Below are 6,000 nucleotides of genomic sequence, written 5' to 3' on the forward strand. Positions count from 1 at the left end.
GCACTCATACACAGTCATACAAATCTTAAAATAAAAAGCAATAAAAAAAAAACCAACTGAGGTTTAAAGGTCAGTTGTAGCAGTGCTGGGTCAGCTATCACTTTACAAGTCTGTTTGACCTCAGTCTTCATATGGACAGCTTATGTGTGTCACTCCGCTACAGCTGACTGGAGCATAAACCCAAAGTGTATACATATAAATGCACTAAAAGATCATTTACCCAATAACAGAGTTCCTTTACTACTTAAAATAATTTTATTCATTTTTATTTTTGTGAATAACTAGACTTTTGGTTACTTTGTGGGTTCTTTTTTCTTCCACCATTCTCCACTCCTCTACCCCACCCTTTCAATCTCCTAACACTAGGGAGGAGGGAAAAAATGGACAGAGGGGTAAGGGGCAACAATATTGTTAGATTATTTTCTGCTGATTAGAGGCATTGAGTACCTTGGGGTACTTTGATCTTTGCTGTCAGGATATCTAATTTCTTTTCATCTCTTCACACATGACTACTTGACAATGAGCAACAAACCACAATCAACAGCATCCAACCACAGCCACCAACCAACCCCTTCTATTAGGGCGCTAGCATTTATATATCCTCTGAAAAAAATCCCCAGATTTCCAAATGTCACACACTTGCACAAACTATCTGCAGCTGGAAAACCACGTCCCTGCTAGAGCATGAGGCAAATAATAGTGGCCCCATAACGTGGGATTAAAATGAAAACATATTCCCATAATATTTCTGTGTTTTTTTTTTTTTTTAAGAAACCAAAATTCTCACTACATTTGTGTGTGTTGTGGGTCCACAGAAGTGAATGCCACATGTGCGTAGGTATCAGTAAAGACCAGAACAGAGTTTTGGAGCCCTTGAAGCTGGCAGGTGGTTGTGAGGTGCCTGAGGAGGGTACTGGCATTTGTAGTGGTTTGACTTAAGAATGGCCCCCACAGGTTCACGATTTGAATGCTCAGTCACCAGGGAATGAAACTGAAAGGACTAGGAGATGTGGCCTTGTTAGAGGAAATATGTCACTAGGAGTGGGCTTTGATTTTATCATTACATATATTAGTTAACTAATTTTTTTTTAGAGACATCCCAGTAATGAGCTCAGGTTGCTCTGAAACTCCTTATGTAACCCAGGTTGACCTTAAATGTATAAATTCTCTAGCTTGTGTAGTGCTAGGATTACAGGAGTGTACTACCCTACCCTGCCTTGCATAGGTCATTATCCATTGTACATACATCGAAATATCTCATTACATACCATAAATATGTATAACTATTATGTGTCAGCTAGCTATAAATTTTAGGGCTACAGAAATAGCTCAGTCAGTACAGTCAGTATACTGGTGTTGTAAGCATGAGTATCTTCATTCAACCCCTAGAACCCACATAAAAATGCTGGAAGTAGTGGTGTATGACTGTGATTTCAGTGTTGAGGAGACAAGAGAATCCCTGAGGCTACTTGGTCAGCCACTCTGGTGGTTTAAATGTCTATAGCTCCCATGGGTTAATAATATTTCAATGTTTGGTTCCTGATTGGTAATTACTGGATTGAGAGGTTTGTCCTTGTTGCAGGTGTGTCACTAGGGGTGGGCTTTTGAGGTTCCAAAAGCCCACAATAAGGCCCAGTCTCTCAGTCTCTGTCTACAACTTACAGATAAAGTAAGCTCTCAGTTGCTGCTCCAGAACCTGATGCCTGCTCCCAGCTCCCCACCATGACAGTCAAGTACTCATCCTCTGAAACTATAAGCAAGCCCTCAATTAAATACCTTCCTTTGTAAGTTGTCTTGGTCATGATGTTTCTTCACAGCATTACAATAGTAACTAAGACAGCCATACTAGCCTACCTGGTAAACTCCAGGCCTCAGGCCTGCCTCAAAGGAAAGGTGGATGGCATGCCTGAAGAATGATACTTGAGGTCATCCTCTGGCCTGTCCATACACCTGGCCTGTCCATACACCTGCGCCTGTACACAGATATACACCCACAAAATGTAGTTTTAGAAACTTAAACAACAAAAGCATTCATGTATTTCTCTTCCTTCTCTTAGACAGGAACTTGATATATTGCCTAAGTTGGTCTCAAATTCATAAGCTCAAGGAATCTTCTCTCTTCCTTCCTAATAACCACACACTATGCACAGCTTAAAAATTCATAAAATTCATGCTACACTTTTATGCAAGTACTATGAAAGGCTGCAACTCAGCAATGCATCTTCCCTTTTAGGATTTCTATTCTTGAGGCTTAGCTATTATAAGTCAAATGCTCCTTTCACCTTCAAGCATAAATGAAATCCTCTCATTTTCTTAAATATCCAATTACTACTGAAGATCAGCATTCAAGTTCTCCCTTTCTAGTTATCTGATTTATGTTTATGCTTATAACTTTACCTTCGTCTAAAAGCCTTTCCAATAAGAAGGTTCATGATATTGTCTTGCACTATTCTCCTTTATTCTTAACATGTCATGGATCAGTCTAACAGTTTTAACCCCACCCCTCTTTTATTCTGCTTTGTAGAAGCAGAACTGAACTCACACCAACATTTTTTGTCATTAGAGGGCATTAAAAAGACACTTTTAACACAAAAACAACAGAAAGACACTTTGCACCTTGGTTCCAGTCCTGTATGCATTTATTAATTCCTTTTCAATTCACTATGGAAGTTCAGTGGTTCTTAAAGACCAGCCCTACCTGTACCCTCACATCATGTTCTTCCAACCTGGCAGCTCTGGCTTAAGTTCTTTAGGAACTTTCCTTTCCATGGGCTCTATCTTTCTGTGTTAGCCATTTGCTCTTCAAAGGGGCTAAACTTCAGTCTGGGAAGAGGTTTTATCAGAAGTTCTTCTATGTCTTAAACTGTTCATTTTTCTACAGCCTAGACATAGCAGTTACTTTTTACATCTGCAAATTATGGACTCTTCTTAAAGACTAGCAAATTTCCTTTAAAAAAAAAAAAAGTATCCAGGTGTGATGGCACATACCTGTAATACCAGCACATGAGAAACAAAGTCAAAGGTCTGAGGTCAGCCTGGTCTGCACTGTGAGTTCCAAGCCATCCAGGGCTATATAGCAAGAATAGAAAAACTCTGTCCCTATCATGACCACCCTCAAAGCCACTAATTGTCAGGCATGGTGACATACACCTATAATTACAGTGACTTCAAAGTCTGAGGTGGCAATATCGAGATTGTCTCAAGACCAAATGAAACACAAAATAAACAATAAACATTATTTAAGTAAATATTTGATGTTTTCTGAGTAATCTTAGTGATAATCAACTCTAACCTGTTAAGAGTGAAGACAGACAATAAAGAATCAGCAAAAATATAGGTGGCAGGCTGGATTTGGTATATGAGCTACAGTATGCTAGTTCCTGCCTTAGAATTCTCTTTTATGAGCTGGAGAGATGGCACAGCAGTTAAGAGCACTGGCTACTTTTATATAGGACTTGAGTTTCATTCCTAAAATCCATATGGCAACTCACAACTGTCTAACTCCAGTCCCAGGGGATCTAACCACCTCTTCTGGCATCTGCAGGCATAAGGCATGCACACAGTGAACAGACATAGATGCAGGCAGAAATTCATACACATAAAATGAACAAATAAATCATTTTAAAATAAGTTTATTTTAAAAAATTCTCTTTTACTAAAAAGGGTAAAATAAAATCACCTTTTTAACCTTTCACTAATGAAAGGGTAAAAGAATCTGTATTCAAGCAGCGGCACAGAGGCAGGGGAATATAGCTCTGGTCAAGTCTCAGAATGTGCCAGGCTGGTTCAGTTGTGTGTATAGGCATGTCCACACAAGTCTGTAATCTCGATATTTGGGAGATGGAGGCATAACAAGAGTTCAAGGTCAGGCAATGGGAGCTAAATGAGACCCCATTTCAAAAACAATCTAGTATAGTATACTCCTTTGACTGGCCACTGACTGATAAGCATTAGTACTGATAGGCGGTCAGTTCTCTATATCATGTTACATACTTTTGTTCTGGGTATTTATTTGGATTTCTATTTTAAATCAGATCCACACAGAATAATCACATCGCCAGCTACAAACATGTGTTGAGGTACTTTCAGAGGCCAGAGGAGATGGATCTCCTTCGAGTTGGTGTTACAAGTGGTTGTGAGCTATTCCACTTGAATGTTGAAAACCATACTTAGGTCCTCTGCTAGAGCAGTACATGCTCTTAACTACTGAGTCCTAAGAATATTCCACTAAGTCATTATTTCTTTTCTCAAATCCCATACTGCCATTTAGCAAAATGAACAGATTATTTCCAGAAAAATAAATTCAAGAGAATTAAAAATTTCAGCAACTTACTGATTTCTTTGTAAAGTTTCCCAAGAGAAAGTAAATCATCAATCCATACAAAAACTATATATGAATCTTTATTCCAACATTATTTATGATAACCAAAATCTATTAACTGATGTCCAAATGTATATTATTAGATGTACAGACAAACGAACAAAATGTACTACAATAGAATAGTAGTTAGCAAAAAGGAACTGTTGGTTGGTGCTACGGAGATGACTCAGTTGGTAAAGACTATTAAGCACGAGGATCTGAGTTTGGATCTTTAGCACCCAGGTAAGAAGCTGGCTGTAGGGTTATAGGGATGGCTCAGAGGTAAGGAAGGTCATGAATTTGGTCCCCAGAACTCATATGAGGTGGCTCCTAACCACCTGAGACTTTAACGCTAGGAGATCCACTCACACTAATTAAGTACTTATATCATACAACACACCACACAAAGGTATAAACTACAAATACATATTACAACAGATAAAAGAGTTTGGTATTTGAAAAAAAAAAAAGCAGGCATAGAAATATTACTACATTCCATTTATAAGAAATGTGCAGAAGAGGAAATCATGCTAGAGACAGGAACTAGCTCAGCGATTATTTGAGGCTAGAGCTGGAAGGAGGGTCAACTGCAAATTTGTATGGGGAAATACTCTAAAACAGCACTGGTGTGATGATGGTAGAATTCTGTGAATTTGGTAAGTCTCTGAATAATGGCAAATGCCGATGATGCCTGAACTCAGGAGCTATGGGCAGGAAGATCAAGAACTCAAGGCCAGCCTTGGCAACATAGCTAGTTCAAAGTCACTCTGAAGTGAATGAGCTCAATAAACTAAAACAGGGAAAAGATAGATACAGAAAAAACAAAACAAAACAAAAAAACAACTGGGCTGGAGAGATGGCTCAGTAGTTAAGAGCACTGACTGCTCTTCCAGAGGTCCTGAGTTCAAATTCCAGCAATTACATGGTGGCTCACAACCATCTGTAATGGGATCTGATGCCCTTTTCTGGTGTGGCTGCAGAGAGTGACAGTGTATTCATCATAAATAAAATAAATAAATCTTTAAAAAAATTATACTTAAGGTGGGCATGATGTATTATGAACATATACCTATAATCCTAGCACAAGGGGAGGCTGAGGTTAGAGAATCCTAAATTCCACAGCCTAAACTACACAGCGAGTTTGAAGACAGCCTGGGCTAAATAAAATAGAAAGGCAACGTTTTAAAACAAACAACATGTTCAATCAAATTGTAAAAGGAGGAAATAAAAGAGTTGATATTTGATACAAGGTAGTTTGGAGCACTAAGATAACATTTAAGTTTCTTAAGGAATGGAAAGCCAAGCAAATACCTGAAGGAACTCTAGGAAATATTAGTACCAGGGTCCCTACTGGGGAGCCCAGTTGGCAGATTATAAGCCTAAGAGCTGGGGCCCAGGATACAGTCCTAGAATATAGGAAGCTGAGGAGGGAGGTTCACAAGTTAAAGGCCAACCCAGGCTAGAACTAGTCTAAGAGTTCATTTGCTTTATAGTTTATAATTTTTAACTATCTTTCCTAAAAGCTCTTTTTCTTTTTCTTTCTCTCTCTCTCTCTCTCCCTCTCTCTCTCTCTCTCCCTCTCTCTCTCCCCCTCTCTCTCTCCCCCTCCCTCTCTCCCCCTCCCTCTCTCCCTCTCCCTC

At 39.1% G+C, this 6,000-nt stretch overlaps 1 protein-coding gene across 1 annotated transcript in view; it reads right to left on the bottom strand.

The window, feature by feature from the left end:
• Positions 1 to 6,000, bottom strand: part of Pik3c2a (phosphatidylinositol-4-phosphate 3-kinase catalytic subunit type 2 alpha) — an 87,985-nt gene that overhangs the window by 44,143 nt on the left and 37,842 nt on the right. The window lies entirely within an intron of this gene.

This window comes from Mus pahari, chromosome 1, assembly GCF_900095145.1.
Source record: "Mus pahari chromosome 1, PAHARI_EIJ_v1.1, whole genome shotgun sequence".
Lineage (NCBI taxonomy): Eukaryota > Metazoa > Chordata > Mammalia > Rodentia > Muridae > Mus > Mus pahari.